Raw genomic sequence first — 27,754 nt, 5'->3', positions numbered from 1 at the left:
GAAAACCAGCACCCACTGGTGCTCCGCCCCGTCAAGTGACTAGTGTTCACTTAGGAGAAGAAGTGATGGTCCCGGGGGGGGGAGAGCCCGTTCACATGACCCTAGTCTCACTAGGAGACAGTGAGATGATCCCTACAAACTACCTACCCTCTAACACTAAGAAATATGGGCAGGTGGTGATCATCAATGGTAAGGAAGCTGAGGCTCTTAGAGATACAGGAGCCAGTGTGACTGCAGTGAGGCAGCACCTGGTGTCTCAAGAGCAGGTTGTACCCCATGCCTACTGTAAGGTTATCAATGCTGATAATTCAGAGAGTCAGTGTCCGATGGCTCAAGTTCCCTTCGAGTGGGGGGGGGTCTCTGGTACTCTGCAGGTCTGTGTGAGGAAAACCATGCCTGTTGACTGTTTGCTAGAGAATGACTTGGAGCACTCCCCTTGGGAAAAGGTGGAGAAGACGACTCACCTGAGGATGGTGGGTCTGCCTGACTGGGCGTGCGTGACCACCCGGTCGATGGCAGCCAGTAGGGGTGATCAAGAGGTCCTGGGGCCTGAGGGAGAGGCCCAGGAACCGGCCTTAGGGAGGAGGCGCAGGGGGCGCGGGAAACCAGCCCCTGAAGTTCCCATGGTCCAGGAGGAAGCAGACCTTGAGGGGGATGCCCTGGAGCTACAGGGGAACAGATCGCCGAACTGGGGGACCTGCCTGAGCTGACCCATTGGCAGCAAGAAGGAGGACCCTCCAGGGAGGAATTCTGCAGGGAGCAGAAAGAATGCCCCTCTCTCGTGGGTATGCGGCAGCAGGCTGCAGACCCAGGCCAATGGTGTTCAGGCCAAAACACATTATGTGTACTGGGAGAATGACCTGCTGTATTCAGAGCCTAAGGCTGCTGAACCTGGGTCAGCCCGTGTGCTGGTGGTACCCCAGAAGTTCAGAGCCTTCCTACTGGGGCTGGCTCATGTTGTGCCTTTAGCAGGACATTTGGGGATGGACAAGACCTATGACAGGCTTGTCACCCACTTCTACTGGCCCCAAATGCACAAGAGCTCAGATGCTCATTGTAGGACCTGTCCAACTTGCCAGGCAAGTGGGAAGAGCGGAGGGAAGAACAAGGCTCCCCTCCAACCCTTCCCTGTGGTCATTACTCCATTCCAACGAGTGGGTATTGACATTGTTGGGCCTCTGGACCCCAAGACAGCCATGGGCAACAGGTTCATCCTGGTCTTGGTGGATCATGCCACCCGGTACCCTGAAGCCATCCCTCTGAGGACAGTGACAGCCCCCGTGGTGGGGCGTGCACTGATGGGAATTTTCTCACGAGTGGGATTCCCTCTAGAGGTGGTGAGCGACAGGGGGACCAACTTCATATCCAAGTATATGAAGTCCCTTTGGCAAGAGTGTGGTGTAACCTACAAGTTCAAAAATGATAGAAGATGGCGGCACTCGTGGTATGTAATGTTCATCAAGATCATAAAGTAAACAGATTGTGAGTATTTTAGGGTGCCTGGAAATAGTCCCTTCCGGCCGGTAAGGACTGAAATTTGAACAAATAACAAAGGAGTGCAAGAGTGGCTTGCACTGTTTCCGAGGGCACTCCGGTTGGAGGAAAGCTCCTAAATTATGATTTCATCAGTGATTTTCATGTAGTCCAAACAAGTGTAGTCGTGGTGATCTTTTTTGAAAGGTCATTTATTTAGTGGGTCACATATTAAATCTTCATAGTGACTCCTTTGTGAAACGGAGCGTTTCAAGAAAATGATTAAACAACATCCATAGATCTATGCATCATCCCTATGCATTTCGGGCGGGGCCCTTCGTCAGGGGATAGCAAAGAATCTGCAATTAAATGAATCGATGTCTGGAAGGGGAGCTCGCAACCACGGGTTAAATAAAACGTTCAGAGTGGGTGAAATAGGAACATGCATGCGTTGATTAATGATAGTGGGAAGAGAAAACAAGCCAATGTCGACCATACCGTGCCGTCCACAGTTAAAGGAAACCTCAGAGTGGGTAAGAAAGGACTACCGTGTCACAGACGAAAACGGAAAAATCTAATAGACCCAGAACCCATTCCGTGCATGTGAAACTTATAACAAATGGAAATGCTGGAATTTAGAATGGTGGAGAGAACAATCTTAGCGAGGCACATGCTAAAGAAATGACCATACGAGTGAGGGTGAAACCGGTATGCGCTTACCGATGGAACTGTGTAGCAACGCGCCAAACGCCGTGTTGCCGGAGGTTAGTACACAGGCGAGAGTAATGCGGAAGTAAATATACTGCCATAAAAGTAAACGACGGACTACCAGATATGTGGATGAGTGAAAATCTCGTATCGGTAAATACTCAAACGTGTTTAGAAACCTCAAGAAGTACACAGGAAGATGTTATAAAACGAAGACAAGCATGCGCTTAAAGTAAAAAATAAACGGAATGTTAGCGTGTGTTTACAAAACACTCGAACATGAAAGTGGCGGCCATCTTGGAAAGGGCTCAAGATGGTAAACGTACACAGTAGTAGCATAGCTGATGTGACAATGAATAGATGAAGATAGACAGGAGGGTAGGAAAAGATTGTCAATGGGGAAATAAGTGAGGAAAATATCAGAGACCAGAGGTTTAAGGAAAATAGAAAAGGTTGGGAAAATTATACCAGAAAGATTTTAGACCAAGAGAGAGTAGAGTGTCAAAAATCAGGAGAAAAAACCAGAGCAAAGAGTTACAGCAAGGTGGCCACGTGAACAGAAAAAGTGGAAGGAGTAGGGATAGTGGAAACGTAAGAAAGCAAAAATAAGCATGTAGCTTCAGACAAAATTGAGGTATGTCTTAGGACAACAATTATCTATAAGAAGCAACTGTATTCAAGTCTGTCATTAAGTCCCTTGGGCTGGCAGGCATCCAGTCTCTTGATCCACACTGTTTCCCTTTGGAGTAGTAGTTTCTTGTTATCAACGCCTGCTTTCAGTGGGACAACCTCCAAAACAAGGAACTTCAGTTGACTCACGTTGTGCTGGTGTGTAATGAAGTGAGCAGCCAAAGTTGCTTTTGTTGTTCTGTTCCTGATGGTGCTTTGAAAGTTCTGATACTTGAACTTCTACAGTTCACTTTGTACCACAGTTACTTTTCATACAACAACGATTACTATCTTCAACTCGTTGGAACATCAATGGGAAATTGTGCTGCTCCCAGCTATGCCAACCTGTTTATGCACCGGATGGAACTAGACCACATCTTGAGTCACAATAATTGGATCAACAACATCCTTACCCTATGGAGGTACATAGATTACATTTTCCTTATCTGGATTGGTCAAACTGATGAAATTTTGGAATTTCTGAAACACATAAACTCTCTAGATGATCACATAAAGTTCACGCATACCATCAGCTCACTAAGTCTGCCATTTCTGGATGTCCAGGTTACATTACATGACAACAAACTGACAACCAATCTATTCGTTAAAGCCACGGACAGGAACAATGCTTTAATGTTCACCAGTTGTCATCCAACACCACTCAAAACACATTTGCCGTACTCTCAGCTTCTAAGGGCCAAAAGAATCTGTTCAGAATCAGAAGCCTATGAAAGATCGGAAGAAAAGATACTACAGAAGTACAGAGACAGAAAATATCCTGAGGTTACATTACAAGCAGCGAAAATCCGAGTGGCCACCAAAACTCGTGCTGAACTTCTAAGAACTAACATCAAATTAACTGGCGAACAGAGACCGGTTTTCGTCTCCAAATACTCGACTAGAAGTAAGGCCATCAAAAACATCATTCTTAAGAGTTGGGATATGATCCGCTTTGAACCAGACTTTCAGGGCATTTTTAACACCAGACCACTCTTTGCATACCAGAGAGCCAAAAACATTAAGAACATTCTTGAGACCGAACCCATTGATATCTCCACCAACTACTCCGGCACCATACCGTGCCACAATTGTAGTCATTGTCACAATATAATTCCAGGCAATACCTTCAACCATCCATCATCAGGAAAAGCCATCAAATTGAGAACCAATGCCACTTGTGACTCCATGAATCTAGTGTATCTACTCAAATGTCCCTGCGGACTGCCTTATGTAGGCAAAACTGAACGAAAGATTAAAGTTCGCTTAACCGAACATAAAAGCACCATCAGGAACAGAACAACAAAAGCACCTTTGGCTGCTCACTTCATTACACACCAGCACAACGTGAGCCAACTGAAGTTCCTTGTTTTGGAGGTTGTCCCACTGAAAGCAGGCGTTGATAACAAGAAACTACTACTCCAAAGGGAAACAGTGTGGATCAAGAGACTGGATGCCTGCCAGCCCAAGGGACTTAATGACAGACTTGAATACAGTTGCTTCTTATAGATAATTGTTGTCCTAAGACATACCTCAATTTTGTCTGAAGCTACATGCTTATTTTTGCTTTCTTACGTTTCCACTATCCCTACTCCTTCCACTTTTTCTGTTCACGTGGCCACCTTGCTGTAACTCTTTGCTCTGGTTTTTTCTCCTGATTTTTGACACTCTACTCTCTCTTGGTCTAAAATCTTTCTGGTATAATTTTCCCAACCTTTTCTATTTTCCTTAAACCTCTGGTCTCTGATATTTTCCTCACTTATTTCCCCATTGACAATCTTTTCCTACCCTCCTGTCTATCTTCATCTATTCATTGTCACATCAGCTATGCTACTACTGTGTACGTTTACCATCTTGAGCCCTTTCCAAGATGGCCGCCACTTTCATGTTCTAATGTTTTGTAAACACACGCTAACATTCCGTTTATTTTTTACTTTAAGCGCATGCTTGTCTTCGTTTTATAACATCTTCCTGTGTACTTCTTGAGGTTTCTAAACACGTTTGAGTATTTACCGATACGAGATTTTCACTCATCCACATATCTGGTAGTCCGTCGTTTACTTTTATGGCAGTATATTTACTTCCGCATTACTCTCGCCTGTGTACTAACCTCCGGCAACACGGCGTTTGGCGCGTTGCTACACAGTTCCATCGGTAAGCGCATACCGGTTTCACCCTCACTCGTATGGTCATTTCTTTAGCATGTGCCTCGCTAAGATTGTTCTCTCCACCATTCTAATTCCAGCATTTCCATTTGTTATAAGTTTCACATGCACGGAATGGGTTCTGGGTCTATTAGATTTTTCCGTTTTCGTCTGTGACACGGTAGTCCTTTCTTACCCACTCTGAGGTTTCCTTTAACTGTGGACGGCACGGTATGGTCGACATTGGCTTGTTTTCTCTTCCCACTATCATTAATCAACGCATGCATGTTCCTATTTCACCCACTCTGAACGTTTTATTTAACCCGTGGTTGCGAGCTCCCCTTCCAGACATCGATTCATTTAATTGCAGATTCTTTGCTATCCCCTGACGAAGGGCCCGCCCGAAATGCATAGGGATGATGCATAGATCTATGGATGTTGTTTAATCATTTTCTTGAAACGCTCCGTTTCACAAAGGAGTCACTATGAAGATTTAATATGTGACCCACTAAATAAATGACCTTTCAAAAAAGATCACCACGACTACACTTGTTTGGACTACATGAAAATCACTGATGAAATCATAATTTAGGAGCTTTCCTCCAACCGGAGTGCCCTCGGAAACAGTGCAAGCCACTCTTGCACTCCTTTGTTATTTGTAACCTACAAGTTCACCACACCTTACCATCCCCAAGGTAACGGGTTGGTTGAGAGATTCAACCGAACTCTGAAAGGCATGATCATGGGCCTGGAAGGTCCAATGAGGCGTAAGTGGGACGTCCTCTTACCATGCCTGCTCTTTGCATATCGCGAGGTACCACAGAAGTCCCTAGGGTTCAGCCCCTTTGAACTGCTGTACGGTCACCCCGTGAGAGGACCACTGAGTTTGGTACAGGAAGGCTGGGAGCAATCTCCCAGGAAACCTCCCCAGAATGTATATAGCTACATGCTGGCCTTCAGAAACCAAACCAGGCGCTTCAGACAACTTGCTGAGGCAAATCTGGAAGCCAGCCAGGAAGAGATGAAGCGGTGGTACGACCAGAATGCCACTCTGGTCGAGCTTCAGCCTGGACAAGAGGTGTATGTCCTGGCCCCAGTGGAGCCCTGTGCCCTTCAGGATAAGTGGACAGGCCCATTTGAGGTTGTGGAGCGCAAGAGCCCAGTGACATACTTGGTGGACATGAAGACGCCCAGGAACCCTTTGAGGGTCCTACATGTCAACCGCCTCAAGCCCCACTTAAGACGGTCCGAAGTGGGCATGTTGTTGGCAACTGATGATGGAATGGAGGAGGAGTTGGAGCCTCTTCCTGACCTCTTAGTGGCCTGTGAGAAAGATGGGTCAGTGGATGGAGTTAACCTCTCACCCACCCTGACCCCCGAACAACAGGAAGACTGCCGCCAGTTGCTGGGGCAGTTTCCAGATCTGTTCTCCCTGGTTCCTAGTGTCACAGATTGGTGCGTCCATGATGTGGACACAGGAGACAGCTTACCTGTGAAGCATAAGGCTTACAGAGTGACTGACAGGGTCAGGGCCTGCATCAAGGAGGAGGTCTCCAAGATGCTTGCCCTTGGGGTGGTTGAGTCTTCCAGCAGTCCTTGGTCCAGCCCCGTGGTCTTGGTCCCAAAGGCTGCTGCGCCGGGAGCCACACCCGAACTCCGGTTCCGTGTGGACTACAGAGGACTCAATTCAGTCACGAAGACTGACGCGCACCCCATCCCCAGAGCTGATGAGCTCATTGATCGGCTAGGGGCTGCCCGGTTTCTCAGCACGTTTGATTTAACGTCTGGGTACTGGCAGATCGCCTTGACCGATGGGGCAAAGGAGAGGTCAGCATTCTCTACACCAGATGGGCATTTCCAGTTCCGGGTTATGCCATTTGGAATGAAGAATGCCCCTGCCACCTTTCAGAGGTTGGTCAACCAGGTGTTGGCTGGGCTGGATGAGTTCAGTGCCGCCTACCTGGATGACATCGCAGTGTTCAGTGGCACCTGGCCAGAACACCTGCGACACCTCTGGGAAGTGTTGATGGCCCTGCGCAGAGCAGGCCTCACAATCAAGGCAAGCAAGTGCCAGATTGGGCAGGGTTCCGTGGTGTACTTGGGACACCAAGTGGGGAGTGGCAAGGTGGCACCCTTGCAACCCATAATCGAGACCATCCTGGCTTGGGAACCCCCCAAGACCCAGACTGCAGTGAGAGCCTTCCTGGGGCTCACTGGGTATTACAGGAGGTTTGTCAAGGGCTATGGCACGATTGTGACCCCCTTGACAGAGCTGACTTCGAAGAAGCAGCCCAGGAATGTGATTTGGATTGACACCTGTCAGAAGGCTTTTGACACCCTGAAGACTGCCATGTGCACGGCGCCCGTGCTCCTGGCTCCTGATTTCTCCAAGGAATTCATAGTGCAAACAGACGCTTCAGAGCATGGTGTAGGGGCTGTTCTTTCACAGATGACTGAGGAGGGCTTTGACCAACCCGTAGCCTTCATCAGTAGGAGGTTACTCCCACGGGAAAGTAGGTGGAGTGCAATAGAGCGAGAAGCATTTGCTGTGGTCTGGGCGCTGAAGAAGCTAAGACCCTACTTGTTTGGGTCTCACTTCCGATTTCAGACAGACCACAGGCCCCTCAGATGGTTGATGCAAATGAGGGGTGAAAACCCGAAACTGTTGAGGTGGTCCATTTCTCTACAGAGTATGGACTTTACTGTGGAACACCGCCCTGGCACAGATCACGCCAACGCTGACGGTCTGTCCAGATTTTTCCGCCTTAGTGATGTGGAACTCCCTGGGGAAGGGTAGTTCCCCCCACATTTCAGCTGGAGGGGACACATGTTAGACCTGGCACCTTGGCGTGAGTTTCCCTTCCACTTTTTGCTGGTGTGCCTCCGATGTTTTGCTGGTTTTCCGCTACTCAGGGCACTGCGCCACGGCTAACCCGTGCCGCAGTGCAAGTGCTCCCTATTGTAAATTGTACATGTGATTGATGTCCATGATTGGTTCATTGGATTTACTGTTAGTCCCTAGTAAAGTGCACTAGGAGTGCCAGGGCTTGTGAATGCCAATACTGCTAGTGGGCCTGCAGCGCTGGTTGCGCCACCCACAGAAGCAGCCATAAGATGTGTCTAGGAACTGCCATTGCAGAACCTGCGTGCAGTCTCGTACTGTCATGCTGGCTGGGCAAGTGCACCCGCTTGCCAGCCTCCAAACTTTCCCTTAACTTCATATTAGTCACCCCTATGGTAGGCCTGAGGGCAGGGTGCATTGTAAGTGTAAGGTAGGACAAGCCCTGATGTGTGTGGCATGTCCTAGTAGTGACCTACAACCAAATTCGTATTTCACTATTGTAAGGCTACCTGCTTCCCTTAGGCCAGAATGGGCTGCTGGAATTATTACACACTATAATCCCAGCAGGCTCAGGGAGCATGGTAGAGAGTCATGTTTAGTATGCCTGAACTCAGAATAATAAAATATTTCTTTTAGTAAAGTTTATTTTAGTATCCTGTGTTTGCAAATGCTATTTTTAGAAAGTTAGCATTTGCTTGCCTAACCATTTCAGCCCGCCTCTGCTGGTATGTGTATCTGACTGTCTGGGTTGTGTGAGTGACAGGGCTGGGGGATGACAGGTGGTGAATGCGAGGATTACACCTTAGTGGGAGGTAGGAGTGGCTCTTGACTCTGAATCTAGCTGTGCTCTGCCACCACAATGCTGGCTCCACCCTCCTTGGGAGCGACTGATGATTCAGCCGACACCTGGCCCAGGCAGGGCGAAGCCCCATCAACAAGGTACTCCTGGCTGCCCCTGTCCACACAATGCTGGCTCCACCTCCTGTGGAGCGTCTGATGTGCCTGCCCCTCACACTGAAAGCAGAAGCCGGATTGCACCCACCAGAGTACTCAAGGACTGAAAGTGGCTATGCAAAGGCCCCCCTGGCCTGCAAGAACAAAAGAAATGCAGTATAAAAGTAGGAGCCCTGCTCCTTGTAAATTAGATCCTGTTTGGGCTACAGAAGGAACTCTGCCCGACGAGAAGGACCGGGAAGGACAAGGCGGAGTGCTGTCTCTGGCCTGTGTCTGGTGCCTTGCTGCCGAAGGAGAGGAAAAGAAAAGACAACAAGAAGACTTTTGCTTTTATTGAACTTTGTGCCAAACTCTGCTGAAAGATCTCCAAGGGCTTGCTGCTGAACTTGCCCCCTGACCAGCGCCCCAGGACCAGTGGGCGCTACACCCTGAAGAAAGCGACTGTGTGTGCTGCTTATCGCTGCAGCGCTGACTGAGGAGTCCGGGAGCGCTGGGCAATCCTGCCACGCTCCCCGTAATCCAAGGCATCGACATCCCCCCAAGCACCGTGACCGGGGCCCCAAGCAACCGCGAGAGCAACGTGAGGTCCAGCCGCCGCTGGCCCGAACACCGTGACCGCCTCTGCACCGGGAGCCCGAGAGCAACGTGAAGGAGGACCCGTCCGGTCCAAGCTCCCGGATTGACTGCGCTTCGAGCCGTCAAGCCACCTGCGAAGACGGACAGCCGCCCTGTGATAACCCCCCTCTGGTCGGTATCCGGCCCGACAGCTCAGCTGTGAGCTTACAGCTGCAACCGGCACTTTGGCTGGGTACGTCCTGCACTTGGGGACCGTACTGCCACTTGCCGCCACCACACAGCCGCCACCTCCAGGGTCGGAGCGAACGCCAAAGGAAGGACCCTGCCGCCACAGAGCACCGCCGCCCCGGATGACCCGTGACCTGCCCGGCTGAGAGCCGCAGCGACCAGCGACCCCGGAGAAGCAACGCGACGTGGGACAGCTCCCCTGGAAGCCGCCCGCTCCACAAGAATTCGAAAGGTACTGTGTTGTATCCTCACGGTGCGAGCGTCCTGCAACTCGAGCTCGCACCGCGCTATCTGCTCCCAACGTGAGCTGCCTCTGAAACCAAGGATCGCACAGTTCCTGGTCCGCGGAGCCCCCGCGGGAAGCGTGAACTCTGGCCGGCCGGGCCCGATCTCCTCTCTGAAGCGAGCGGAGACAGCGGAAAGCGTATTGAGGCGCTACATGACACTGAACCTTGTTGAACCTGGGCAGAAGGCCCAAAAGATTGCTTATTGCTAAGAAAGAACTGTGGCAACCTGAACTTAAGTAACCTGGAACCGCTATTGAAAGTTTGACAACTGTATTTACAAGCCTGCTTGAAATTTATATAAAGATATATATTTTTACAAATACAGTTTGGTGTCATTGTGTGATGGGTTGGTTGTGATGGCGTAATAGTGCAAATGTTTAACCCTATGTGCCCCAGAGATTAGCCTAAGACTGCTTAAGCCACACTACCTAGAGGGTAAGCAGAGGTTGTCTTGAAGGTAACCCTCAGCCCTGACGAGGAAGAGGGAGTCCCTGCTTGTCGCTAGTGTTGCACTGCGCCAACTAGAGCCTCCCCCTTCCTACAAGATGAATTAAAAAATTACAGACCAATAGCTAGCCTTCCTTTTCTGGCAAAGGTGGTAGAGAAAGCAATGAATCACCAGCTGTCCGAATATATTGAGGAACACCACCTGCTGGATAACACCCAGTTTGGGTTCCACAAATTCCACGGCACGGAAACGGCCCTCATTATATATGTATGTATGTGTTCTTATATAGCGCTCGATGTACCCTTGGGCATCTCAGCGCTTGCCTTGGGAACCCGTCCTGGTTTTTTCCCTGTGAGATTACCCGTGCTGGGCATCCCCAAGGTGAAAGCCAGGCATCCCGCCACGGGAGAGCCGTTGTGGAGATTAAGCAAGCTTGTTGCCCAGAGCTGCATAGTGTGAACTCGTGCTTAGAGTGGGCACCGAAGCTAGAATTATTGAGTCCGTGGACAATTGGTTCAGGACCCTGCCGCATCGGGAATCGAACCCTGGTCCCGGGTCTGACATCAGCTTCAGGGTATGCCTCCTCTAACCAGTGAGCCACACTTCTCCACACGTGGCTCACTGGTTAGAGGCCGCTGACGATATCAGAGTCATCAGAGCTCAGGGAGGGACCTATCCACGGCTTTTGACACGGTCGATCATTCCATCTTGATCGACCGTGTCGGGAAAATGGGCATCCAACTGGGAGCAAAGAACCTACTTGCCTTCTTTCTATCCGGGAGAACTCAAGAAGTTACATTAGGACCATTCCAGTCGGCCGATCTGTCTCTACCTTGCGGGGTTCCCCAGGGCTCATAACTAAGTCCGACACTTTTAGTTTTAAATGTTTTTTTATTGGGCCAAAATAAAGCATAGTAAAGCATCGCAGTACAAAGTATATGTGACATGTAAATCAGTCGCGGATCGGAAACACGCGTCCGCATAGCGCTAAGAAAGAATTGGAATAGGAAACAAGCATTCAATAATAGCAAGGTGATGCAGATGAGGCGCATGACATGCTGTTGTGGCCAACAATTTAGAACTAACCAACCCCACAAAACCCCCCTAACCCACCAACCAATCTCCCACCCCCCTCCCCAACCAGTGTGCCATATGTCCGAGGTCCAATGACTATGGATCAGAGAGAGACATGTCCTGTAAACCTTTGAAGTAATTAGGTGCCTGTCGCCGGGTCCGTAAGGTGCAGCAGCCGTAAGTATTTTGGACACGTAATTTCGTTAAATTCTTTGGACAGCAGCGAGATGAACGGTTGCCAGACCTTTTGAAACGTGGCTGCCGAGTGGGAGAGAGTAGCCTGAATACGCTCCATGCCCAAGGTGAACCAGAGTTTGTGTAGCCACCCTGTGTGGGTGGGTTTGGATGCGGACCCCCAAAGTGAGAGGATATGTTGCGTGGCGGCTTGCATGGCGATGCCCATCTGTCGGCCTCGGACAGATTTCAGGGGGAAGGTAAGTGCGTTGGGTAGCCCCAGGATGGCATATGCGGGAAAGCGAGGGATCTTTGTGTCAAAGGTCGCGTCAATGTCATCTAAAACTGAGTCCCAGTAATCCCGAACCTCCCTGCAGTCCCAGAGGATGTGTGTCAGAGTGCCCTTTTCCCCACACCCCCTCCAACACAGGTCGCTCCTAGATGGGTTGCCTTTATGAAGTCTGACTGGCGTAAGGTGCCAATAGGTCACCAGTTTCACAGCCGTTTCTTTGCCTGCCGTGTTGCGTGTGGTGTGGGATGCTCTGTAGTACACCTGGCCCCATTCTTTAGGTGATAATGGTCTGCCTAGTTCGGATTCCCATCTTTTCTGTCCAGCCGTCTTGTGTGATTCCATTGGAGGCATAAGCATTTTGTATATATCAGAGATCAGATGGCGATCAGTGTCTCTGGTCAGGAGCCATTTCTCGAAAGGAGTCATGGGGCGCCCCACCAAGGTGACAGTAGCTGAGTCAGTAAGCCAGTGTCGCAATTGAAAGTATTGGAAAAGATGGGGGTCAGTGATGTCATAGTTTTGTTTGATGGTTGAGAGGGTGAGGAAGCCCTGTAGATCAAAGAGATCCCCAGCGCACCTGCATGCTGTGCCTCGCCATTGTGTGAAAGCCCGGGGGTCGTTACCCGGAGGGAAGTCCGGGTTGTCTAGGAGTGGGGTAAATGGAGAGGGAAAGGTGGTGAGGCCGCGTCTAATGGCCACTGTGTCCCATACCTTGGTGACTGTGTGAGTTATGGGAGAGTTGGTGAGGTATGTTGGTCTGTGCTTTTTGGGTAGAAAGGGAATAGCCCACAGGGATCGCCGGGCCATTGCTCTGTCTTGGAATAGCCACCTCTTCTCTGACTCGGGCCTGTACCATTCCACCAGGTAGCGGAGCTGTGTGGCGTGGAAGTACTGTAGTAAGTTGGGGATCCCCAGGCCACCCTCATCTGTGCTCCGGTGAACTAGCTGTTTGTTAAGTCGCGCCCTTTTACCCTCCCAAATAAAGTGGTGTAGTGCTGCTTGAAGATCGGAGATGGTGCCTTTTGGGGGGAATACTGGGAGAGTCTGGAAGATGTATAGGATTTTGGGTAGGGCCGACATTTTCACCGCCGCCACTCTGCCCAGGAGGGACAGAGGCTGCTTAGACAAGCGCGTGAAATCTGCCTTAATCTGGGCGGTAAGAGATTTGTAGTTCAGAGCCGCAGTCAATGCAGTCGAGTGGGTAAGGGGGACCCCTAAGTAAGGGAGTTCCGAAGTGACCTGGAGGTCACATCCATAGTCAGAGGCTGGGGCGTTCGTGTGGGCGTTGCCTCCTAGCGGTAAAATGAGGGACTTACCCCTATTGATCTTGAAGCCTGCGACCGTGCCGAATGTGTCCAGCTCCCCTAGGAAGGCGGGTATCGAGTGGGTGGGTCGGGCAAGAGCAACTATGATGTCATCAGCGTACAGGCTAATGGTATGTGGTTCGCCCCCGAAGGTGATTCCAGTAATGTCAGGGTTATCTCGGACTTTCTGCGCCAAGGGTTCGATGTAGAGGGCAAATAAAAGAGGAGAGAGTGGGCAACCCTGTCTCGTCCCGCGTTGGATCTCGAAGGGGTCTGAGCGTGTCCCGCCCTGTCGGACCCGGGCCTGTGGTCGGTGGTAACAGCTGGCTATCCGGGACCGAAAGCGGTCGCCGAGTCCGAAGCGGAGTAACACCTGTTGTAAGTATGCCCAGTCAACGCGGTCGAAAGCCTTCTCCGCGTCGATGGCCACCAGTCCTGCATCGGAGTTCTGGAAGTGTGTTTTATCTATTAGATGTAGCATTCTTTTAGTATTATCGCTACATTGGCGGTTGTGCACGAAGCCCGATTGGTCAGGCTCCAGGATACCGGGTAGTAGCGGGCCCAAACGGGCCGCCAGCACACCAGTGAAAAACTTGAGATCTAAATTCAGTAAGGAGATCGGACGGAATGCCGAGCAGTGAGTCGGTTTTTTGCCTGGTTTGGGCAGGACGATCACCTCAGCTGCCAACATGTCCGGGGGGATAGAGCCTGGACCCTCAAAGGAATTGAAGAGTCGGGTAAGGACCGGGGCCACGAGGTGGCTGAACATTTTGTAAAAGCCCGCTGAGAAGCCGTCCGGGCCCGGTGACTTCCATGGGCGAAGTCTGGATATAGCTGCTGTGACTTCCTCCAATCGAATGGGGGCATCTAACGCGTCCGCGCTGGACTGGGACAGCTCCGTAATGGCCGCAGAGGACAAGTACGTATCCACCTCCCTAAGGGGCGGTGTATCAGCCTTATACAATGAGGCATAGTAGGTCCGGAACTCGTTAGCTATCTGGGAGTCCTCAGTGAGAGTGTTCCCAGATCCGTCTGTGAGGTCTGTGATGTTTGTGCGGTGGGTTTTGCCCTTGAGGGCGCTGGCCAGTAAGCGTCCAGTTTTGTTGCCCCCAACGTAGTATGTATGTCGGAGGCGAAGTGCGGCAAATTCCGCCCTATCTGTGTCAAGGGAGGCTAGTTAGTTGGGCCCTGGCCGCTTTCAGCTGTCGCCAGACACGTGGAGCGCCTGTGCAACTGTGGACTCTTTCAAGTTCCTCGACCTGGGTTGTTAGTCCGGACCTCTTTTCCCTGCGATCTCTAGCTTCCCCTGCAGCTATAGCGATGAGCCCCCCACGGACCACTGATTTCAGGGCTCCCCATAAGGACGGCAAGGACACCTCCGGCGTGTCGTTATTTTTTAGATAATCAATGATATAGGTGTTTAGGCGCTCGCGGATCGCTCGCCGCTGCAGCATGGTTTCCCGAAGCCGCCACGTACCGAGAGGACGGGGGGTGACAGGGGCAGTGAGGGTTAGCTCTATAGCATCATGGTCTGAGAGCGCCGCGGGGACAATGTCAGCACTGGTTACCTTGGGCAGCAGCTCAGATGAGCCTATGAAATGGTCTAGCCTGGCGTAGGTGCGGTGGACGTGGGAGTAGAAGGTAAATTGTGTTGTGGTTGGGTGTGCATTGCGCCATATGTCTACTAGGCCCCGTTCCTGCAACCAGTCTGCCCCAGCGGTGGTAATAGCGCCTGTATCCCCATAACGGTGTCCTGATCTGTCTTTGGTGGTGTCCATGACCAGGTTAAGGTCCCCCCCGATAAGTATGAGTGAGTCAGATGACTGAAGGGATTCAGAAAGAGCGTTTTTCAAAAAGGCTTCTTGGCCCGTATTGGGAGCGTAAACTGACCCGATCTTGAGGTGTAGGTCTCCAAGTTGAAAGGAGTGTGCGAGGAGGCGGCCCTTAACTTCCCCTGATTTGGTCCCCACCTTCCCCTTAAAGAGCCTTGAGATCAGGATGGCTACCCCGCTTTCTTGGTAGGGAGGGAAGAGAAACATTGTTGGGGGAAGGCCCGCGAGCGTAATCTATGCCAATCCTTGGGTAGCAGGTGGGTTTCTTGGAGTAGGCACAGATCCGCCCCAGAGTGTTCCAGGTAAGAGAGTATCACTCGTCTCTTAATAGGGTTATTTAGGCCTTTGACGTTAAGTGTCAGTATCTTCAGTGTGGGGCTAACCATTATTGAAGAGGGCAGGCGTAGGAGCGTTATTACGTGTGTGTGTACTTGGTCTAGATGCACAATGTTGTGGAAACGACCGTGGTCTGAGGTTGAGAAACAGGGCAAAGAAATCGAGTCTCAACAATCCAGCAATAGTAAATCCTCCCTGGCACACTGGTTCCCCCCCCAACTCCCCCCAAAACCGTCCCACCACCCCCCCTTTGCGTCCACAACTGTTCTCCATGAGATAAGGATACATTTAACTGTTCTCCCAAACTCCTGCTCCCACCCGATGCCCCAACGCCCACGAGTATGTGGGTATAGTCCCAGTCCTGTCAGTTCGCACAGGGCTGTGGTGAAGTCTTCCATTTGGGTCGTGGTTGGTGGCGGACACGTCGGCTCCCCGCCCAAAACCCAACCCCCATTCAGGAGGGAATTAAGCTAAGAATGATCTCCCAAACTTTGCCACTGTCAGCCTGAGGAGGAGGTCTCCTTGGCCACCTCCGCCACAGCCGTGGCGCGTTCCTGGGTGATAGTAGAGGCGTCCGGCTTCAGGAGTCGTGAGGGTGACCGTCTTCGATGCACAGTCTGCCATCCATTGTCTCGGGGTCCACTGGTCGGGCTCAGGGTTGGGTCATCTGCCTCATGCTCAAGGCCCAGGAGGGCGCACGTGTCCCTGAGCGAGCGCAGTTGGTGTAATTTTCCTTCCCATTTGAAGATGAGACAAAATGGGTGACCCCAAGAATACGGAGTCTCATGCTGCCGCAGGAAATCTGTCACTTTACGGAATTCCTTGCGCTTCTGCAGGGTGATGGCAGACAGGTCCTGGTAGAGGGCAATGGGGTAGCCCTGGAATTGAAGAGGTTGGGCTCGTCGCGCCTCCCTCAGGATTCGCTCCTTTAAGGGGAAGTCAGGCAGAAAGGCTAATATGTCTGGTGAGGGTGCCAAGGACCGTCTGGGCAGTCCCACCCTGTGGGCTCTGTCAATGCGTATCTCGAAGTCCGCCGCTTCGCCCAGAACCGACCGGAAGAGAGTCTGTAGGTAGCCCGTGATGTCAGACCCCTCTGATTTTTGAGGGACCCCCCGGACCCGTATGTTGTTCCGTCGGGAACGGTTCTCGAGATCTTCTGTATGGGTCTGGAGGTCCATTTGTTGGTCCGTGAGGCGCACTATTTCCTGCTGGAGGTGTGTTATTTCCAAGCTCCTGGCCTGATCCGCTGTTTCGACCGCTTCCACTCGTTCTCCAAGGCCCTCCACGTCCCGCCTGAGTTCCCGGACCTCGCCTGCCACTTCTTGTTTTAGGGAGCGGAAGTCGTCCCTCAGGGAATTAAAAAGCGTCTCTAGGAAAGTTCTAGTGATGGGCGATTGATCTTCTACTGATGTTGGCGCTGTTTTCGCGGTCGGGGGGGAGGGTGGATCTTTGGTGGGCTTCGATTGTGATTTGGCCAGAAGCTCCGGGAGAGTCTGTGACCCCTTCTTCGACCGCTGTCCCGCCATCTTGTCACCAGGGCCGTGCCAACCCCGGGTAGCGGGAGTGTGTGTAGTTTAGAGTGGCAGCGAGAGTAGCGGACCTCGGGGGTCCGGCCCTGTAGTGGCGCTGGGTGGGGTTGTCCCTGTCGCGATTGGCGAGGTGAGCTCACGAATGTCTAGTCCAGGGAGCCACCCGACAACCGGACAAAGTGGAGAGTGAGGTACGGGTGTGTGCGCCGGTGGGTTCGGGTGTCGAATCTCGTGGGGACGCCCGGTGACGCCCGGTGATGAGCTCTAGTGCAGAGGTGGACCCAACCCAGTCAAGGCAATTAGTCCAAAGCAGGGGGGGCTCAGATGTCGGGTCTCAGAGGCCCAAATGCCGGGGGCTCGGGTGTGCCCCCCTAGTCTTGTGGCGATGCCCCCCGTAGTGCTCCTCACCTGGGTGTAGCTGTCTCTCTCAGCGGTGGAGATGTAGGGCTCCGGCTCAGCTGCGGCGGTGTCAGACTCGCAGGGTTCGACTCTCCCAGCCCTCCACGGCAGGTCAGCACCTCTGTCCAGGATCAGTCAGGGTGGCGCTGTCCCCATGTGTTTTGCCAGCCTTGGAGCCGCAGCGGCAGTCCAGCAGCGCCGGGGAGGCCGCTCCCCCGCCAGGCGCCCCTGGCCCCGTGTGATTCGCCCGCCAGGCAGCGCGGGTAGGCCCGAAGCCGGGGGGTCAATTTAAACGTTGCCCAGTCGGCGCTCACTGCTACGCCGACCAGGTTGCAGGGGCGCCACAGGTGGAGGCTTGGGCTTCGGGGGCTCACCGGAGTCGTGCTTGTGGCCGCCCTGACAGGCCGCAGGAATCGTTCGGGGCTGCCAAGGAAGAGCACGCCGGCTCCCACCGGGCCCGGGCGGCCGCCCTAGTGCGGCTGCGGAACCAGGTCCGCAGCGATGTCAGGCTCCGCCTGGGTGAGGGGACGGCAGTCGGAGCTCCGGAGGGCCCAGCAGGGCGCCAGTCTGAAGGTGCGCTGCTGCGGGCGGCCGCACCGCTGCAAGGTGTATAGTAGCCCCGGGTGGTCAGTCCTCTGGGTGCATGTCAGGCCCAAGGCCGGGGGGTCGATTTCAGTCGCGCCCGGCCGGTCCACACAGCACCGCCGGCCGGGCCGCTGGAGCGGAGGAGCCCCGCAGACGGGGGCAGAAGTCCCAAAGGCACGCCAGAATTCCGCCAGCCGGCGCCTCAGCAAGTCGCGGGGTGCTCACCGGGCTCTAGATGAGAGAGCGCGCCGGCCTTCACATGGTCAGAGCGGTCGCCATGTTGCGATCGTGATGTGCAGTCTGTGGCTCTGCTAGGCTCCCGCTCGGCACAGGTGTCGGCAACCGGGGCTCCGTAGGGCACAGCAGGGCGCCGGTAGGAGAGTCCGCCGTGAGATGTGCGGCATGGGAGATCAGGCTACGCAGTTAGGTGCAATCGGGCGGGATCGGGCAGGGAGCCTCCGAGACCTGCGACCGATCACGCCGCCATCTTGGCCACGCCCCTCAGTCCGACACTTTTTAACATTTATGTGTCGGACCTAGCTAGAGTTATCAAACTTTATGGGATGAGCCTTACTTCCTACGCCGATGACATCCAGTTAGTCCTCTCCATCAATAATGATGGACAAGAGGTGGCGGAGCGCTTCCAGGAAGGCATGCTGGCAATTGGAGATTGGATGGCCTCCAACTGCCTTAAACTGAACTCCGAGAAGACGGAGGATGTCATCTTTGGGAAACTCTCCCCAGGCTGGTCATCCGCCTGGTGGCCTTCATATTTCGGAACTCTGCCTAATCCTGTCCCAAAGGTTAGGAATCTGGGAGTTGTTTTCGATGAACATCTCAATTTCGCCGCCCACGCCAATCAAATAGCGGCAACAACTTTTCAAAAGCTAAGACTCATCAGAAAAATTATCCCGTTCCTACCAGATAGTGCTGGAAAAACTTTGGTAAGCACACTTGTATTATTGTCACTGGACTACTGCAATGGCTTATTTGCCAATGCACAAATTCGGGTTGTCAACAAAATGCAATCGATACAAAATGCCGCGGCAAGACTGCTCTCCAGGACCCCCAAATTTAAACCAATTGCCCAAACGATCTGGAATTATCACTGGTTGACGATTAAAAATCGTATAAAATTTAAGACACTTTGCCTTGCATTCAAAGCATTAAATAATAAAGATCCACAGTTTTTTAGAAATCAGTTAACACTCTACTGCCCTTCCAGACAACTGAGATCTACGACTCTGCATCAACTAACGGTACCACGCACAAAGACAGTCTCCTGGGGAGACAGACGGTTCATGGTCACTGTAGCCCGACTTTGGAATGCCCTTCCACTGTCGATTAGGTTCAGTCACTCTCTCCTTTTATTTCATAAAAGACTAAAGACCTGGTTGTTTAACCAGTATTCCATCTCATGAACTAGCATCTGGAGAGTCACGCACTGAGTCTATAGCGCCGAGACACCCACGGGCATTCGTTTGCGCTCAACAAATCTCAAAAATAAATAAATAAATAGAGTCATTGGACAATTGAGAGACTACATATTGACTCTCGACCCAGAGAACATTCTAATAATAGGGGGCAATTTTAATTGCCAGTTTGATCCCCTTAGTAACGTGAGCCTAGATGACCCAGATAGTGAGAACCAGTACTGAAACATCCCGGAACCCCTGATCTTACCCATTAGAGCAGTGGTTCCCAAACTGTGTGCTGCGGCGCCCCGGTGCGCCCCGGTGCGCCATGAGGAGTAGCCCGGGGCGCCGCGCACAATGTGAGAGAGATAGCGGTGGTCCTGTGCTGTGCAAGCCAATTGTTGTGAGAATGTGGTCCAATAAAATGTGCGTCTTTTGACGCATGCTGCAAGTGAAGCTTATTCCAGCCGCAGCCCAACTCACGGGGGAGTTACAAATGCCACCTGCAATATCCGGGGTTTAGTCCAGGAGCGCAATGCCGCCATAGTGCCTACGTGCTTTCACTGACGTAGCCTCCGCATATGCAGCATGACTGTCAGCGTTATTGCTGCCCGCCGTGTTCTGCCGTGCCTCGGATGACCCTCTTCACAAGTCACAAGTAGGTAAGAGGGCTGAATCACTGCTCGCTCATTAACTGTTTAAATATGACAAGTCGTATTTGAAAGACTGCTCGAAGAGACGTGCATTCCTTTTTATTACGGTCATCCGACATCAAGGAAATGCTCAAAATGCTGGTGGCGTCATGTGACATGCCTGCTAAAGGTATTATATGGTTTCAAATGTGAAAAACCTGTTCAGAAATCGTGCTATATAAATCGGCACCAGTGCAGTCAGTCTCTTTGGTACAAGGAGCTAAACATTTTCCCCCTCTGGATGGCCTGAAAATGACTGGGACGGTGGTCTTGCAAAGTCATAAATATTAAGTGAAAAAACATATTTCAAAGAATAAAGCAGATCGGCAAATGTTAAATTTTTTAAATAAAATTCACGTTATTTCAGCTACAAATAAAGTGCGGTGGCCCACAGTCTCATCGGAAAACAGGAGTGCATCTTAACCCCTTCCACGCTGATGACGAGCTGGGCTCATCATGGCGTAGCCTCCTCGCACGCTGATGACGAGCCCAGCTCGTCACGTAACATGCGCTTTTGAAAATCTCAGCGTAGGAGCGGAATTCCGCTAGCGCGCATGTGGTTAATGAACACGTAGGCTCCTCGCAGAACAACTCAAGCAAACAGGTGCATATGAATGACATTTATGGCGCAGTAAAGCTTCATGGGGAACAAGAGTTATGTAGGGGGAAAACACTGACTCGTGACAATTTCACTCCTGTCAACATAAAGATTTCAAATATTGCTACAACTTCACACAGCCCATGTATTTATATGCTGGCTGCTGTTCCTGCACTTACTTTGTAAAACAGACATTCCAAGGGGGCAAATTCGCTTTAGAAATAGGCCACATTGCAGCCATGTTTCATTTCCTGACCCCAGTCTGACCCTCAGCCAAGGCCAGGCAGGAAGCATGTAAGAATTGCAATACCCTGTTTCCCTTTCAGCCTCAGTGAAAACAGTTCAGTGTTACCTCCGTATTTTTCTCCATGTTATTGACATTATGCTGAGTATTTCTCGCAACTCATGGCTAGCGAGAGCTATTAGCTAAAATGCCTGGACTGCTCGGAGGTGTCATACTCACAGAAGGTGATGGCAGGAATGCTTTGATCTGTATAATCATGGTACACTTGATAAAGCATATTTCACTGAATCCAATATTAAAGCTTTTATTAAACAACTGCTATATTTTTATTTTGTTACAAATATGATTGTAATACCTTAATCGCATCCTAATAAATTTCAGGTTGGGCTTACATTCCCCCACCAGTAAAAAAAATGGTGGGGAGCCACGGCCAACTGCCAATTTGGTCAAGGGAGCCACGGGTTAAAAAAGTTTGGGAAACACTGCATTAGAGCATGGACGCCGTTGGGCCTCCAAATAAATTTGTTTATTTTTTCTCTTTCTCTGAGGACCTGTAATGGGGGATTAAAATCAGAAAGACCTGGCCTACCAACATTTAATAGAGAAGGGCAAACTTCGACCATAGACTAAATTATGGTTTAAACCAGATCTTGGGATAGGGTCTTGGATATTTAGATTTACCAGCGAAAAGACAGTGATCACAATGCTCTGGTTATGTCACTTAAGCCAGGGAGTTGGGGCCTGTCCAACTACTCAGTAGTGCCCACTTTAGTTCAACAACCTCTCCTGCTACATAACAACAGGCGGAGAGTAAAATGGCCCCATATACTGGGTTCCCCAAATAAGGTAGCACACATGTACCAGCAGGCTGTGCCGTAACTTAGTGAAATGGCTGGGGTTGTGCCATTGGGCACTCAAGTAGGGCAGGACGCTTGGCCGGTAGAAATACACAACAATCTGACCTTCAAGATGCTTGAGGTGTTCTATCCGGAAGTAAGCACCAAGGAAAAACCGGTCCCATCTCATCCCTGGTATAATGCCTCTTGCCGCAAAACGAAAAGAGATTTACTAGAAGCTATAAAGGCCAAGGATAAGTCGAGGATAAAGGAATTTTGGTTGCAGTACAAGCGGGTCATTAAATCTGAGAAGAAGGCATGGGAAGCAAATTAATGGGAAGATCTGAGAATTGCTCTCCAGTACAAGGATTTGAAATCCTTCTGGGCAATAGTTAGTGACGGTGGGAGGGATGATGGATAAGCGATAGTACCAAACATAGCACCAGCAGCATGGGAAGCCCATTTTGGAACCCTGTATGCATATTAGGCCAATGACGATTTAGCACCTTCAACGTTAGGCCCCCTCCATCAGTATCGATTGGGGGGGGGTACAGGAGATCACTACCGTTGAAGTAGAATTTGCTATCGCCAAGTTATTACCTAACAAAGCGCCTGGTCTTGACAAGCTTCCAGGGGACCTATTTCGATCGGAACCAAAAATATGGGCCCCCTATCTCTGTGTCTTGTTTAATTCCATCTTAACGGGAACGGACCCGCCAGATACCTGGTGAGGCACAGAGATAGTTCCTATTCATAAAAAAGGCTGCTCCCTACTACCGTCCAACTACAGGCCCATCAGCCTGATAGATATTACCCAGGAGCTGATGGGGCGAATAATCCTGGAAAGAGTGCAGGCCTGGGTTGAGGAAAATAAGATCTTGAGTACTCTTCAAGATGGTTTTAGTACGAGTACGTCAACTATCGACCAGATACTCAGACTTCAGGTCCTGTATTGGAAAGCAGTAAGTGTGGAGGGTGGCAGCCTCTACCTCATTTTTGTGGACCTGAGGTCTGCATTTGATCTGGTCCCTAGGGGAAAACTGTGGATGTACTTTTAGATCTTGGCATCCCAAAATACCTTGTGGATGTGTTAATAAGGCTCCACACAGAAACCTATGCCCAGGTCAGATGCGGGAAGCATGGAGAATTGTCACCTCGTTTCCTGGTAAAAAAAGGGGTGCGCCAGGGGTGCGTCCTGGCCCCTACCCTTTTTAGCATGTACATAAACGGGCTGATAGATCATTTATCAGGTATAAAGGACATTGATGCTCCAAGGTTAGCTTCAGGCCGGGTACCAGCATTGATGTTCACGGACGACACTTTGTTGTTGTCCAAGACATCAATGGGTATCCAACGTACCTTGGATGGCTTCGCCAATTTCTGTGCATTAAGAGGCCTGGAGATAAATCTATCTAAAACTAAATTTATGATTTTCAACCCACCCAGGCAGACCCACCCAAATCCAGTATTGGATGGCATACCTTTGGCATACCTTTGGAACCAGTAAAAACTTTTGAGTATTTGGGCATTATCCTTGTGGAACACTTGGAATGGGATGCCCAAGTAGCAAAGGCTGCCCTAAAGTTTACTCAAACGGTGGGTGGGATATCGAAAATGCACAGAGCATCTGTGTACAAACCTGCTGCTCCAGTTATAGAAATCTATAAAGTACAGGCTAGAGCGGCTTCTATGTACGGGGCGAAGCTCTGGGGGCATTATAGGCCCACAAGCCTTACAAGGGTGGAGCACTCATGTATGAGGAACCTGTTGGGATTGGCAGTTAGCACTCCGTTAGTACCTATTCGGCTGGACCTGGGGTTTCTCCCCGTTGAGGAAGAAGTGGCCTTAAGGCCACTTACTTACTGGAGAAGACTCTGGTCAGTTCCTGAACTAGCTCCCTTTAGAAGTGAGTCCAGGGATGTGTGGGCTGAAATCAGAACTAAGAACAATCTGTGGTTAATTCATATTAAGGAACTCTGAGTGAGTGTTCTCTATGTTTATATATATGTATATCCTATCAAGCACAGGGTTATAGGGGGAAGTCTAATGTTTGTTTATTGTGTCTCTTATTTAAAGGTTCCAGATACAGACCTTAGAGTGAAGTCTAACCTTCCTTCAACCCAAGCTGTAGATGGTTTCTGGCTGCCGCTGTGTTTTGGTTTATTTCTCCCTTTTTTCCCCATCCCCTGTTGGGGTCTCATCTGACGAGTATGTGCTTACAAGCTCGTGGGTGTGGCCGCTAAGGAGGAAGGGAGAAACTAGCTTCTGTATCGCTCCTTCTGTATCCAGCTCTAGCTCCTGCATCGCTCCTGCTGTATCTGGCTTTTGTAAGGTTAGTCTACTAGCCTCTGTTGTGACAATCTGATATAGGTGCAAGGAGTAATTGGTTTTGTATTACCTGCTGCAACTGTTTCTTTGGCACCTCATTCTGCGTCTGTGGGGTCAAAGGGTTAGTTTGCATATTTTTTTTATTCAGCATGGCCTTACACTCCTTTTTCCAATGCCCCAACTTTCCACACCTGTGACATGGAACTTTCTTTTTACCCTCATCCCTGTTATAATTTCCCTTTGGTCTACCTTTGTTTCCGTCTCCTTGGGCTTGATTATTTTTCATTTGACTTAATTGAAGTTCTTGTTGCTCTGCTAATTTTACCTGCGCCCACATTACTTTTTCTTCTAAATTCTTTCGCTTGTTTTCAGATTCATCTTCACAGTATTTTGCATATTTTAGTATTTCATCTATGGGTTTGGCCTGCCAACAGATTTTATGATCCTTAATCCATTGCGAAATTTCTGGTCTTAGCCCAGACACATACCGATATATGAAATGCGTCATGTCTTTTGTGTCTATGTTCTCAAAGCCACTATACTGTTTAAAGACCTGTAATATACGTTAATAATATGCATGCACAGATTCACCTTTATTCTGAGTAGTTCTGTCTATTTTAGTCCAATCTGTTTCTTTCGGAGGTACTTTCCCTTTTAGGTACAATATTACCTGATTATATTTTTCATTACCTCATCGAATGGGGCTCCTGTCTTTGGGTCTCTAGGATACTCATCACTTGGCCAGTCTACTGCTGTTTTACAGTCTGTCTATAAATCAACATGAACTACAATATCAAATAACCCATCTAGATCCTTCAACAGTACTTTTGAGACTTTCACAAATCTTTCAACTTGTTGGTACCATTCTACAGGTTTTTCTCGTAGTTTTTGGAAATCATTTGTAAATGACAAAATATCCTGTCGGGACCATGGGACATGTACATACCCTCCACCTGGTACTTCTATCATTGGACACAACCTTTCCACCTTTTCTGATTCTTTTAACATGTACTCTGATGTGGTACTTTTTCGCTTGGACCTCCTCCTTTTTCTTTGTCCACCTTGCTTTCCATCTTTCTAAATCACCCCACTTTTGCAAAATTGATAGTAATTCCCTAATCTGCATTTTCCTTCCTGACACATTCATATTCTCCAAATCTTTGTCTGTAAATTCAGCTCGATAAGGTTTCTGTAATACTTTAGATTTACCAACATCAATTCCTATTTCAAGTGCCATGTTCATTAATTTTTCATGAAATATTCTTGTATTACGCGTAATACTTCGACATATAAACAATAATTCATCTTCATTGAGGGTATTCAATCTTTCCAAGCCCACATTCCCAGCCATCATTTCTTCTAATTCAACCCTTAATTTGAATATATCCAATGGCTTTGGTGGCACTTTTGGTTTATCTATTTCTCAAGACCATCTTTCTATTTCTTCTGGGGTAACTACTGTTGCATTTATTGTACCTGAGGGTGTCTCCATCCTTACCTCTCTAGAGCTTGCGGGAGCACTTTTTCTAACTGAGCTTCTTTCAGGTTCTCTTATCGGTAAATCCATGAGGGAAATTACCGATTCACATTCACTTGTTTGATCATCACTATGACTGTTTCATTTCTTGGCTGTACTACAGGTGTATTTAGAACAGAAGTTTTAGGACTAACCTGCTTGTGTCCGAATAAGGGAACAACAGGTCGTATAGTTACCAGAATCGTTAAGGCTTCAGGATTTACATTTAACTGGGAAATTTTCTGAATTAACTCATCTCGCTGTTTATTTAATGCCTCTATTTCTCTTTCCTGAAGTACTTTTTCCATTTTAGTTTCATGTACCACTTGCGTAATCAAAGGCGGTTTCAAGAACGGAGCACTTGGATTACTCGTACTTGGCTCTTCATTATATGGTGGTGGATTTTTCATTAATAAATCCTCTAAATAATCATCATTTGGATTATCACTAGTCATTAGATCTCTTGTTTTGTCTGTACCTTTACTTCCTGACTGATTTTCTTGAGTAAATACAGGATACAACCCTTCCACTATCATGGACTGTCTCCATTGTTTCATTTGCTTATCTCTAGTCTCACGTGAAAACCTAGGGTAAAACTTACTCAAACCTCTGTCACTTCTGGGTCTGTCACATTCAAAAGCTTCAATTTCCCATTCCTCTAGTGCCTCATACTGTGTTAATCTAGATCTGGGGTCTAATTCATTCATGCGATTTCTCAAATTATACAAAATTCTACCATTGAAGGTACCATGTTCTGGAAATGCTAAGACTCCGTCATTTTTAGTGTATTCCACCCAATTCTCTAACCTCACACAGGTGTGATAGCCCCTTTCAACCTCATATATGATGCAGGCGTATTCGGTGGTAGGATAATAATTCCTTCTCTAGTTTTAATTGGTTCGTCCTTTTTAAAGACATTTTTAACTCTCTTAAAGAGCGACATTTTTCTTTCACCTCCGTACATGATATAAGGTCTTTCTCTTATCATCTGTTCTTTAGCAAAACCTAGATATTTTCTATCAGGTTGGTTTCCTATGAATCCTGGATCTAAGTGCCACATATAACTTGATTTAAACCTTTACGATGACACTCAGTTTTGTTTACGAAATACTTCCAATACCAGCGCGCTTCTTATTTTCAATGACCAATCAAGATTTAGATTTCAAATAAAATCAACCAATAGTTGCGCTGCTTTTCCCGTGAGACGAGTTCTCACGCTCCTATATTCGCCCCTCCTTCACAACTATTACCTCATCTACACACCCGCTGTCTCAACCAATACCAGCGTGGCACTAGGTGACGTCAGCGCAGCTCCGCAACTGACTCCCCTCTTTGTAACATAATACGTGAACTTAATTATTTTCACCTTTTAATGCTATTTTTTGTTATTTAACAACGTAAAAACGTTTGCCACTGTGCCTGAGTGACTAATTCAAAGGAAAGATAAATTTCACTCACTACGAATAAATCCCTTCCGCTTACTCTTCAAAGACTACGAGTAGATCTCTTCCGCCTACCCTTCATATAAGCATTGGAGAACCTGCTACTCTTTCGGGCTTACCCTTTCTAGGTGATATAAGGCCAAAGTGTCACCGGCGAACCCCTTTGCTATCAATTAAGCTCAGAAGAACCTGCTACTTCCTCAGTGTGACCCTTTCTAGGTGATATCACACTAAAGTTTTGCCAGCGAACTCTTTGCTATCAATTATCCACACATTTATTCAGAAAAATCCTTAAACAGTGCTTCCGGTTGTACTTAACCATGCACTTACACCATTCTCCTGAGGCGGAAAGTGCATTCAGCTCGTGAAATTTTAAAACTGTGTGTGTTATTTTTACTTACTTGATCTATTCTCTGAACCTCACTCGGGGCCATACTACGCTCCCATCTATCTGCGTGCAGCGGATTTAGCGCTGACACAGGACTAGCAGGAAAAAGCCAAACACCCCGCCGCCATCACCGGCGAGCACGCTGGCCACGCCCCTCTTCAAGGCCACGCCCTCCGCCCATCCTATTTAACGTCGCTGACTACGAGCGCCGTTTAGACACCATTCTCCTGAGGCGGAAAGCCGGGAGTGCATTCAGCTTGTGAAATTTTAAAACTGTGTGTGTTATTTTTACTTACTTGATCTATTCTCTGAACCTCACTCGGGGCCATACTACGCTCCCATCTTTCTCCGTGCAGCGGATTTAGCGCTGACACGGGACTAGCAGGAAAAAGCCAAACACCCCGCCGCCATCACCGGCGAGCATGCTGGCCACGCCCCTCTTCG

Source organism: Lissotriton vulgaris, chromosome 9 (assembly GCF_964263255.1).
Source record: "Lissotriton vulgaris chromosome 9, aLisVul1.2, whole genome shotgun sequence".
Lineage (NCBI taxonomy): Eukaryota > Metazoa > Chordata > Amphibia > Caudata > Salamandridae > Lissotriton > Lissotriton vulgaris.
Note: the sequence above shows the minus strand (reverse complement) of the source record.